Here is a 13,407-nt window from a genome sequence, read left to right as displayed (position 1 = left end):
TTTTCTGCTTTCAATTTCTGGAAATTTCGTCTTTGGCATAATCTTATTTCTGCCTAAAAATGTGCCATTTTTAGACTGAAAATAGTTTCCCAGATTAGGCAATTTTTCTTCCCCTTCTTTTTCTTTTCCATTCCCGAATCCCGTCCGTTCAAATCTTGTCACCATCTAGGAACTTGAACATATTAGATGCTCTTGAAATGAATCAAACCTTGGATTCTGTTCAATGATTGGATGATCTAAGTCGAACAAAAATTCACTGTTTCTCCTGTTTGGGCCTTAGTTTGACCAATCAATTTAAGACTTTTTTACTTTTGCATGCTTAGTTCGAACAATTTTCCAACTGTTTGGATAGACAAAATACTGTAATTCAGTGCAGATTCCTTTTTTTTCTTTTTAAAGGAGCTGGACAATCTATATGCAGAAAAAAGCTGAACGAGTGACTGTAATGGAGGGATGAAATTATAACAGATTACGAATTATGAAGTCTCTTCCTGGTAGAGTTGGCGTAATTGATGACTCTCTGTTGGGTGGAGAAGAAACAGTTCGGCACGACTTGTACTTCGATTCTCTAATGGAAATAGCAGAGAAAAGCTTCCATTTTCAGATTAGTTGGTTCATTGCTTTTCCGCGAGAGAGAGAGAGAGCTTTAAAGAGGGTCTTCCAGCTGTCGATAGAGACGCCATTGGACTTCCAATCTCACACCCTGAATGCAGGAGCGACCGTTTGCGGAAACCATGGAGCTTCCTTGTTATGGTCTCCAAACGCGCTCCAATTGATTGCAGATACACGCGTGGAAGCCACAACGAGAAGCCGTGCCGCTTGCCTCGTCTACCTTGAATTCTACTCTTAAGTCGCCTTCCCCAAATGGGTTGTTTCCCCTGCAAGCACGCTTGTAGCGATGATATGATCCATTAATGGGTTGAAAAGAATGGAAGATGAAGATGAAGATGAACAGAGAGAAAGCCTGCCGGAAGCTGCTCTATTTTCCACCCCTCATTTCTCTCCTTTTAGACGTTCTGACTGGAGTGGATTATTGAGGCCAGCTTTCACTAGCGAGTATCAATCACCATGTACGCGGATTAATGCGACAATCATTGAAATGCCAATCTCTACTAAGTTACTGGCGTCTATAAATGTCTGTCATTGAAAATCACATATATGTTGTGAGTCACCTTTTTGTTTTCATTATCCCATATGTGGTATCCAAACTCAGCTTCGCCATAACCGATGAGTGTACATTTCTTGAATTTGGGATCAAACTTATTCCTGCATTGATCACTGATGTGCACATACGCCACACAACCGAAAACTTTAAGGTGTAAAAGTTTTACTTTCTTTCCGCTCCATACCTTTTCTAGTATTTTGTATTCCAGTGGAATTGATGGACCTCCGCTAATCAAACAAGTCGTTGTGTTGACTGCTTCTACCTAGAATTGTTTTGGTAGGCTTGACTGCATATGCATACTTCTGGGTCTCTCAGTCAAAGCTTTGTTCATATGCTCAGCTACACCATTGTGTTGAGGAAGACCTGGTACGATTTTCTCCATTCAAATCCCATGGTCATAACATAACTTTTTGAATCTGATGTCTTCATATTCACCCCCATTATCAATCCTAAGCCTTTTGATCTTAAGAACTGTCTCATTTTCAACCATGGCTTTCCATTTTCTGAAAGTATTAAACACTTCAGATTTGTGACTTAGAAAGTAAACCCATACCTTTCGAGATTGATCATCGATGAATGTCACGAAGTAGTGTTTTCCACCGATGGATGAAATAGTTGTTGACCCCCAAACATCAGAATGAACGAGCTCCAACCTTTCCTTCTTCGGAGTTCTGCACATGTCTAAAAACTAACTCTCTTCTGCTTTCCAAGTATGCAATCCTTGCACATGTCAATTTCTAATGACTGTAAACCTGATAGTTTCCCCACGGAATGCATAGTCTTCATTCCTTTCTCACTCATGTGGCCAAGTTTCTGATGCCACAGGTTGGAACTTTAGTTGCTTGTTGCAACTGCAATTGTACAACATGTATTTGTTGTCATGTAAAAAGTACCACTCTTATTTCCTCGTGCGCAACTACCAATGAACCCTTCGAAATCTTCTAGTCATCACCATGGAAAGTCGTGGTGTAGCCTTCACTAGCTAATTGCCCTACTGGATTAAGTTCTTTCTCAGGTCAGGAACATGTCTGACATTTTTCAGCTCTCATACAAACTCATTTAACTTAATCTTCACTACACCTTTGCCGACAATATCACAAGGTTGATCATCACCGAGATAGACCTTACCAAGGTTTTTGGACACATATTTCTCGAAGAGTTCTTTCTGCGAGGTAGTGTGAAACAATGCTCCAAAGTCTAACACCCAAGACTCCTCCTTTCTCTCCAAATAACATATCAATGTCTCGTCATTCCCTGAGGTGGAAACAACATTTGCTTCTATCTTCACCTCCTGATCCATTAGTGCACTATTGCATTGATTTTTGTAGAGCCCAGTCTTCCCGCAGTTCCAATACTTAACGATCTTTGAGTTATGAGAATTGTTGGGATTTCTCGATTTTAAGCCTTCTATTGTGAGATTTGCCTCAATGGATTGACCTGCCACATCTATTTTCTCTAGTTCTTCCTCTTGCCTCTGTAGACAATATTGAAGAAGTCTACGCTTCACCCGACGCTTTTCTTCTGATTTATTCGTGGACAACTAGATCACAAACATCATTGAATTTTAACTTATTGATTCCTGACGAGCTACTCACTGTTTAACAATGGCATTTCAGCTTTCTGGTAGGGAAGACAAAAGTATCAATGCATGTACTTCTTCGCCGAATTCAATTTCAACTGGGTTGTGATTGTATTGAGTTCGTTGATATGTTGAGCTACTTCCGTCATATGCAAATTGAACAATCGCCTCATTAGATGCACTTTATTTGAGGCTAACGATTTCTCGTACATATTGGCGAGAACTTTCATGAGACTTGTTGTGGTCTTCTCCTTTGCTATGTTGAAAGCAATATTGTGGGATAACGTTAATCAGATAACTCCAAGGGTTTTTCTGTCGAGGAGTTTCCACTCTTCATCCTTCACAGAGTTTAGCTTCACTCCTTCAAGTCTTAGATATAAATTTTTCTGATACAGATAATCCTTTATTTGCATTTTTCAGAAAACAAAGTCCGCACCATCGAACTTTATAATTTTCACCTTCCCTTCATTTACGGCCATTGTTTCCACTCGAATTTGGTTATCTTTTGGATCGCTTTGATACCAGTTGTTATGCAATAATGACCAGATTAAAGAGGATGCAACAAATAACAACACACTATTTTTAACGTGGTTCGCCCAACTCTGGCTACGTCCATAGGCTGCTTTTCGAAAAGAAGCCAAAAAATTTGAAGTCTTTCTTCTTTCTCCTCTCTACTCTCTCCCTCTACACTGAGGTCTTTCTTCTTTCTCCTCTCTGCTCTCTCCCTCTACACTAAGGTTGAAGATGTCCAACGAACAATGAGCAGTGTCATGGAAAACTTCTGGCGACGGTAAGAAAAAACAAGTGTTTTTTTACTTGATATTGTGGTCAAGTCTCTTGGAGTGTTTTTTTGTCCGTTGCTACTGTTCAAAGACTTGAGCCTTGATCCTTGTGGCTTAATCCTTGAGCCTTGAGTCTTTCACTGTCCACCACACTTTCCTAGGCACCCATGCCTTCTTTTACAGTTAAAGCGAGAGCTATTACTCCTCCTCTGAGAAGCTCAACGGAGCGTAGCGATCCCTCTTTCGAGTCTTAATGTGAAACGATATCATCGTCTCTAGGATGTGGACGTTGATCAAACGGATGCCTAGTTCAAATCCGACGAGAAATGTTCCCTTGATCAAACGGATTACTCGATAATGTCTAGCTCAGATCTGACGAGCAAGGTTTTCTTTGTTATCATCCAGGCGTGCCAATTTCTAAGTATGAAGTTAGCTCAACCCAACACTGGCCAACTTACAAAGTTTTTTTTTTCGACTAATAAACTAATATTTGTATTAATCCATTTAGGACTATTCCTTAACACTCGCTTACATGGAGACATTTTATTATGGCTTTATATATAGGTAATTTAGGTGAAAGCGCACAAATGAGTAAGTGTTGTAATACCATGTGAAGTTGAGTCTCAGATCCATCCCAAAATAACTAACCAACTTAGGAAACTTGTTTCCCGACCAATAAAATCAAAATTTTTGTATTCATTGATTTGTGTGTTATTATTCCTTAATATTCCCCCTCACATGTAGATATCTTTTGTGGTTTTACATGTTTACATATAAGTACTTGCTTTGATACCATGTGAAATTGGGTCCAAGACCCATCCCAAATTGATTAGGCAACTTAAAAAACATGTTTCCCAACTAATAAACTCAAAATTTTTACATTTACTAATCCATGTAAAACTATTCTTAACACACATAAGACTCGGGCCCACACAAGAGTCGATTAAGGAAGGCCAAGACCCAGGTCCAACACGTGACTTTGACAGTGATGTGACTATTCGGCTGGTCGGCCACCTAACACGTATTTTGTGGTGCGTGAGACTCCCTTCACTTTCTACCAAAGGCACACGTGACACTACGCCCACGGTGCTCGCTTTTTCCTTTTTTTTTCTTTTTCAGTGACTTTGGGTGCAAATAGATATTTATGAAAATTATTAAGAATACATAATGAAAATTTGTCACGTGGAAGAAAAGTGATGTCACACGATGGATGACGAAATCATGAGTCTCAGGTCCATCCCAAAATAACTAACCAACTTAGGAAACTTGTTTCCCAACTAATAAAATCAAGAGCTTTGTACTTTTTGATTCAAGTGTTATTATTCCTTAATACTCCCCCTCACTTGTGACAGCGGCTAGCTAAGACACCCAAAAGACTGATCTGTTAGGTGCGAAAAGCTACCGCCTACAAGAGTGGATGGAACCACTCTGACACCTACCCCGCTCATTCTTGACCGCCTCTCACTAGATTTGAACGCGGGACGTGGCGTGCCTAACTCTGATACCATGACAATAGCTAGCCAATACATCCAAAAGACTGATCTGTTAGGTGCGGAAAGCTACCGCCTACAAGAGTGGACAGAACCACTCTGACACCCACCCCGCTCATTCTTAACCGCCTCCCACGAGATTCGAACACGAGACGTGGCATACCCAGCTATGATACCATGATAACGATTAGCCAATACACCCAAAAGATCGATTTGTTAGGTACGAAAAGCTACCACCTACAAGAGTGGACGAAACAACTCTGACACCCACCCCGCCCATTCTTGACCGTCTCTCACGGGATTCGAACGCGGGACGTGGCGTGCCCAGCTCTGATACCATGTCAATAGGCTGACCAGTATAACCTAAAAGACTAGTCATTTAAGTGCGAAAAATCAACCTAATCAAGAGAAGTGGACCCGAACCACCTCTGGCACCAAAAAATTACCACCTCATATATAAACCCTTAACCTATACATCTGATTACAAACTCTCTCCAACTAAGTAAACTTCTTTAGAATTTCAGCCAACATTCGGAGTTCAATGATTCAACAACATTCAAAAAAAATATTTTTTTCTTCTTTTCCTATTCTTTTTCAAAATTTGGACTAAATTTGAGCCCAGAGAATCATATTTACAAACACCATGTTTACTAACAACTACAAAACATTTGATCGTACTATCAATTATGCATCAGAAAATGCTGACCGAATCACTACGTTTAACAGAACTGCTTCACTTAAGTCCTACACATTTTGCCACACCTTGAAACCTCTGTCGAAAAACCCAGTTTATTCCAGTTTTGGAGATATCTCAAAGGGAAGGGGCCTTGCGTCTCACCATTTGGGTCCTTGTAAAACCATTAGTCCTTCGGTACCATAAATGTTTGCTTCTTCTCTTCAGTTGTTTCATCTTCATCAATATCAATTACCTGAGGTTCTTTGGGTTTTTTTATATCGAGAAGTTGTTCTTCATCGCTATCATGCAAATCAATTATATTTGACTCTTCCTTTTTCAAGGGCAAGCTTGATTCATCATGTTCGGCTCTTCCAGCAATTTGATTTCCAACAGCTACATTTCCTTTGTTAATTATACTTGTCCAAGTCGGAGAAGTCGAAGCACCAAGAGATTATTATTGTTTATCAGGGAGATTTGTTAATGCTAGCTTTAATGGTAGTACAGATGTCTCCACATTCTGACCACTTTCTTCAACCAATTGATCCTTCACATTGGATAAATTTATTTTACCTTTTGATCGCCCTCTCTTTCTAGGTTTTTGAATTGAAAAGGCCTCGGTGCCTTCATCTTCTCCTTCATCTTGACATGGTATCAGAGTCAGGTCCGGCACATTCCACCTTCGAATCTTGTGGGGAGCAGTAAGGGGCAGGGTGGGTGTCAGAGGTGGTTCTGATCCACCTCTCTTGATTAGGTTGGTTTTCCGCACTTAGACAACTAGTCTTTTAGGTTGTATTGGCCAACCTCTTGAAAACTTGTAGATATCCTTTGTGGTTTTACATGTCTACATATAAGTACATGTTTTGATACCATATGAAGTTGGGTCCAACACCTCCCAAATTGATTAGCCAACTTAAAAAACTTGTTTCCCAACTAATAAACTCAAAATCTTTATATTTACTAATCTATGTAAAAATATTCTTAATACACGTAAAACTCGGGCCCACACATGAGCCGATTAAGTAAGGCCAAGACCCAGGCCCAACACTTGACTTTGACGGTGACGTGACTGTTCGGTTGGTCGACCGTCAAACCCGTATTTTGTGGCCCACGAGACTCCCTTCACTTTCTACCAAAGGCACATGTGACAATACGCCCACAACGCTCGCTTTTTCATTTCTTTTTCTTTTTCAGTGGCTTTGGGTGCAAATAGATATTTATAAAAATTATTACGTATACATAATGAAAATGTGCCACATGGAAGAAAAATGACGTCACACGATGGATGACAAAATCATGAGTCTCAGATCCATCCCAAAATAATTAACCAACTTAGGAAACTTATTTCCCAACTAATAAAATCAAGATCTTTGTACTCATTGATTTATGTGTTATTATTCCTTAATACTCCCCCTCACTTGTAGATATCCTTTGTGGTTTTACATGTTTACATATAAATATTTGCTCTGATACCATGTGAACTTGGGTCCAAGACCCATCCCGTATTTTGTGGTGCACGAGACTCCCTTCACTTTCTACCAAAAGCACACATGACAATACGCCCACGGTGCTCGCTTTTTTGCTTCTTTTTTTTCAGTGACTTTGGGTGTAAATAGATATTTATGAAAATTATTAAAGAGACATGGTAAAAATGTGTCACGTGGAAAAAAATAACGTAATGGATGACGAAATCATGAGGGAGATCGAGAAAGGATTTTTTCTATGATTGGGTGGAGTTCGATTTAAAAGCGTCCACTCCCGTCTTCAAGGTTGTTTCAGCCGTCAAAACGACTTCTCTTTTTTTTCAACTAATTCTCCCTTCGTCTTCTCCTGCTATTTCTCTCTATTGTTCATATCTGCTTTTGTTTTCGGATTGAGAGGAGGATGGTTCAGGATATCGAGCAGCACAACATTTTTAGTGTTGTTGGATTTTCTGATGATACTGATAACTTATAGAAACGAGATGAAGATGAGGTACGGAAGTTCAATTTGTTCGAAGATGGGTATAAGAGGATTAAGCTCAGTGAGATTAATCACGAGGCAAACACTTTGTTACTCTTTTTCTCTTTCTCTCTTCTGTTTCTACTTTTATTTTTTTGTTTTTCCCTCTTTGGCTGAAACTCTACTCGGGTTTCTAGTTAATGGATGTGGGAAATAGTTTTGGTTTTATGTTTTTTATGGCTTTTTTGTTTTGATTTTGGACTTGATATCGTTTTATGTTTGAATTTTTCGGATTCTTCCCTATTAGCACCTCATATACATGGATCACAACGGAAATTTTCGTTTTTTTACTCCAAAATGCTCTCAAATATCTGAATTCTTTGTTTTTTCTTTTCTTGAAGTGATCGACCCATCCAGTTCTCCATGATACTCAATCGTAAGCATATCTTATGTTCTTTGCATTAAAGGCACAAATGAATCTCAACAACCAGATAAAACCAAATCAACATATGAAGATAAAGATAATGGAAATCAATCCAGGATGTAACAAATCTATTCAAAATTTAATATTTTCAAATACATGCAAAAGATTTATGTTATCTACAAAATAGCTATAAATACAATTATATGTAATCCTCCAACATCAAGTGAGGAAAACATATCTATATTTATTTTTGTTTTCACATGGTATCAGAGCTTCCAAAGACATACGTCTCTCATCCATGGCCTCCAACATATCCTCTACCAGCAATTCTTCTTCCCATAATCCTTCCTCTGCAGCAAGTTCCCTTCTCCCCACCCAACTCCATCATATCATCACAATCAAACTCACCAAAGACAACTACCTTCTTTGGCGAGCCCAATTCATTCCATATCTTCGTGGTCAAAATCTATTTGGTAACCTTGATGGCTTCATTCTTTGTCCACCTCTCACAATTCCTTCCTCTTCCAATAGTTCCATACATGTCCCTAATCCTGCATATATTCACTAGTCACAACAAGATCAAACCATTCTAAGTGTTCTCCTTTTTTCCCTCACCGAATCTCTTCTCACCCAAGTTATTGGTCTTACAACTTCTAGAGAAGTTTGGCTTGCATTAGAAAAATCATATTCTTCCACTTCATCTACCAGAATCCTCAGCATTCGTTTCCAACTATCTACTCTTAAAAAGGCCTCCCTCACAATCACTGATTACTTCACCAAAGTAAAACAACTTCTCGATACTCTCTCTGCCATTAGTCATCCCCTAAGCCCCTAAGAAATCACCTCATATCTTCTTGCTGGTCTTCCTTCCTCATATGACTCCCTTGTTACCTCTATCACCACCAAGTTATATCCCATCTCTCTTGATGACCTATATGGTTACCTGCTCACTTATGAAAATCGTCTTGAACAACAACATACCTCCAATGAATTCCCCTTGCCCTCGGCCAATATTGCCACCTCCTACCATGGTCGAGGTCACCGTGGTTCTTCTTCATATAGAGGTGTTCCTCACTCTGGCAATCAGTTCAAAGGCAGGGGGCGTGGTTTCCAAAATCCCTCACCTCACCAAGTGTCACATTCCACCAAACCTCAATGCCAAATCTACTCCAAAGTTGGCCATACAACTACTACTTGTTGGTATAGGTTTGACCATCAATTCCAACCTCCCTCCACACCCAATACTCAAGCAAACATAGCTCAATCACACACACCTCCTACTTCATCTCCTACTCTCAAATATGATCAAAACTGGTACCCTGACATTGGTACCATAAATCACATTACCTCCAATCTCCATAACTTTCCCTCAATGCAGATCCATACTCCGGCTCATATCAAATTCAAGTGGGAAATGGTCAAGGTTTGAAAATCCTTCACACTGGCTCTTCTCTTCTTCATTCAGCTTCAAAATCTTTCGTTCTACACAAAATCTTGCATGCTTCTGAAATCACAAATAACTTATTCTCAGTTTCTCAATTCACAAATGATAATAATGTTTATTTTGAATTTCACCCATCCTTTTTCTGTGTCAAGGACCCCACCTTGGGAGCTATCCTCTTCCACGGATCGAGTAAAAATGGTCTTTATCCACTGCATACTCTCCCATCTCCCTCCATAAATCCAGCTTCTTACATTGGCAAAAGAGTTTCGGTATCACAATGGCATGCACGCCTCGGCCACCCTGCTTTGCACACAGTGAAAGAAATCCTCTCAAAGCATCATCTAGCAGTCACCAGTAACAAAAGTTTTTCAGTTTGTCATGTTTGTCAATTAGGGAAAAGTCATAAATTACCTTTTCATTTGTCCACATCGAGGTCCTCTACTCCTTTTGAGTTATTATTTATGGATGTATGGGGGCCCTCACTCACTGAGTCTTTTCACGAAAATTTATATTACTTAAGCATCATTGATGATTTCTTTAAATTTATCTGCCTTTTTCCTATCACTGCAAAATCAAAAGTTGCACATACCTTCGTCCATTTCCAGCTTCAAATCGAACACTACTTTGACTGTAAAATCAAAAGCGTGCAAACTGATTTTGGAGGTGAATTTCAGGCTTTAAAATCACATTTCCTCACCTCTGGCATCATCCATCGTCTTTCCTATCCACACTCTCACGAACAGAATGGTACTGTCGAGCGTCGTCATTGCCACATCGTCGAAACAGGTCTCACCCTCATGGCCTCTTCGTCTGTTCCCCATCAATATTGGGATGATGCTTTCACCACTGCCACTAGCCTCATAAATCGCCTCCCCTCTCTCGTCATTCAACACAAAACTCTACTTGAACTCCTCTTCAAACAACCTCCCGACTGTACCTTCCTCCGTACCTTTGGGTGTGCCTGTTGGCCCTATCTTCGTCCATATAACTCTCACAAAATGGATTACTGATCCGATCTCTGTCTTCCTTGGCTACAACCCCAATCATTGAGGATATTGGTGCCTGCAACAATCAATAGGTCGCATCTTTATTTCCAGGCATGTAATCTTCGATGAAACTCATTTCTCCTTTCAACAAACAACTTCTCCCTCTACTGTGTCCCAGAACCCTCTCACACCACTGCCATCATCCCTCTGTATTCCGGAATCTACCCCATCGCCAAATTACCCTCTGTCGCAAACTGAAATCCCGTCGCAAAATCCACCCTCGTCACCTCATAACCTCCCGTCGCCACCTCCCATTCCGTCTAATACTACCCTCCCATCACACAATGAAACCTCGTCGCCACCTCCTCTTCCATCTAACACTACCCTCCCATCGCACAATGAAACCCCGTCGCCACCTCCCCTTCCGTCGCACACTACCCTCCCATCACAAATACAACACATGTTGCAAACCTACCTTCCATCGCACCATGCCCTGTCGTCGCCAACATCCTCCTCGTCTCCAAATTGTCTTCTGTCGAAACCTAAAACCCCCTTGCACAGTAAACTCTATCTCTTGACCCGCCCAACCCACCAACTCGAACTTCTGACCCGCCCAACCCACCAACCCGAACCCAATTTTGAAAATTTGAACTCCCATCCCATGATCACACGGTCCAAAAATCACATACACAAGCCCAAAAGTCTCCCACCAGATATGACCCTCCCTCCAGATATGACCCCCCCTCCACGGGCCTTAATCACTGAAACCCAGGAAATTGAGCCCACTTCATTCTCTACTGCCTCAAAAAGCCCACATTGGAGACATGCTATGATTGAGGAATTTCAGGCACTCATTGATAATGGCACATGGGTTCTAGTTCCTCCGAAGCCCAACATCAACCTCGTGGGCTGCAAATGGGTTTTTCGAATCAAGAAACGGGCTGATGGGTCCATCGACCGCTACAAAGCCCGTCTCGTTGCAAAAGGCTTTCATCAATTACCAGGAATTGACTATGATGCTACCTTCAGTCCAGTGGTCAAGGCCACGACCATTCGCACTGTTCTTTCTTTTGCAATATCACACAGTTGGTCCATTAGACAACTAGATGTCAAAAATATTTTTTTTACATGGAAACCTTCAAGAAACCGTTTATATGTCCCAACCTCCCGGATTCGCAGATCCATCATGTCCTGAGTTTGTGTGTCATCTACAAAAATCTCTTTATGGACTCAAACAAGCACCCCGCTCCTGGTTTTTACGACTCAGCAATATACTAGTCGAAATGGGTTTTACTGCTTCCAAGGCCGATACCTCTTTATTCATTTTCAGGTCAAAACATACTGTCCTCTTCTTACTCATATACGTTGATGACATCATCATCACTGGACCTCACCAATATTTTTTACACTCAATCATCCTCAATCTTCAGAAAGATTTTGCCCTAAAAGATCTTGGACCGCTTCACTCTTTTTTGGGTATTGAGGCTCTATAGGATGATCGAGGACTTTTTTTCTCCCAACAAAAATATATTTTTAACCTGCTCCAAAAAACCTATATGCTACAAGCTAAGCCGGTGAACTTCCCTATGTCCACAACAACCAACTTATCAATCTTCAAAGGTGATCCTTTCAGTGATCCAACTCTTTATCGTAGCACAGTTGGCTCCCTCCAGTATCTCTCTTTTACAAGACCCGACCTCGCATTTGTAGTCAGCAAAGTATGCCAGTTCATGCAGCGTCCCATGATAGACCATTGGACCGCTGTCAAAAGAATTCTTCGATACCTTTAGCAAACTATTCACCATGGCATTCTCATCCGCCGTCACTCATCCACAACAATGCATGTTTTCTCTGATGCTGACTGGGCTGGTTGTCCCGACGACAGACGCTCTGTAAGTGGTTATTGTGTCTATCTTGGTTCTAATTTAATTTCTTGGAGCTCCCGCAAACAACTAACGGTATCACGGTCAAGTACCGAAGCAGAATATCGTGCCATTGTTAATACCACTGCAGAAATTATGTGGCTCCACTCACTTCTCACTGAACTCGGCATCTCAAGTCAAAGTCCACCTACACTCTGGTGCGATAATATAGGGGCCACATATCTCACAGCCAATCATCTCTATCACTGACGCACCAAGCACATCGAACTGGACATTCACTTTGTGTGCGATCAGGTTGCACAACGTCAACTACAAGTTCGGTTCATATCCAGTGCAGATCAAATAGCTGATACATTCACCAAAGCGCTTCTAACTGCATGTTTCAGTCAATTTCGAGACAATCTCAATGTACACGAGCTCCCATTGTGATTGAGGGGCGTAAATGCACAAATGAATCTCAACAACCGGATAAAGCCAAATCAACAGACGAAGATTAAGATAATGGAAATCAATCCAAGATGTAACAAATCTATTCAAATTTCAATATTTTCAAATACTATGTAACAGATTTATGTTATCTATAAAACAACTATAAATACAACTGTATGTAATCCTCCAACATCAAGTGAGGAAAATATTTCTATATTTACTTTTGTTTTCACATGCATACATCTCATTTGCAGGCCCTCGCAAGCGAGGAGTCCAATCCTCTTGGTTTGACTCTACGAAAGACTCCGTCTTTCATTGATCTTATGGAAAATAAGCTGTCCGATTGGAGTTCAATGAAGAAGATGGAGAATTCCTAGTCGATTTCAGAGAAGGAAAAGTTGAAGGCTTTGAATTTCTCTGTTTCGCTGCTCAAGATAGGCAATTGGGAGGTACCATTTACAACGTCGTTCTAGTGTTCTATTCAGTAATGTTTCTTTGAGCTTCAGAGAAGTTATTGACATTCATAAGAATTCCAAATGGAAATGAATTCTGGTTCTGTTTGTTGCAGAGAGTTTCTCGGTACGAAGGTGACTTGATCGGGAAATTGTACT

Source organism: Aristolochia californica, unplaced genomic scaffold, assembly GCF_029961685.1.
Source record: "Aristolochia californica isolate CCGP_79_NKW_82.1479 unplaced genomic scaffold, dmAriCali1.0.hap1 SCAF_3, whole genome shotgun sequence".
Classification (NCBI taxonomy): domain Eukaryota; kingdom Viridiplantae; phylum Streptophyta; class Magnoliopsida; order Piperales; family Aristolochiaceae; genus Aristolochia; species Aristolochia californica.
This window is presented reverse-complemented; position numbering follows the sequence as displayed.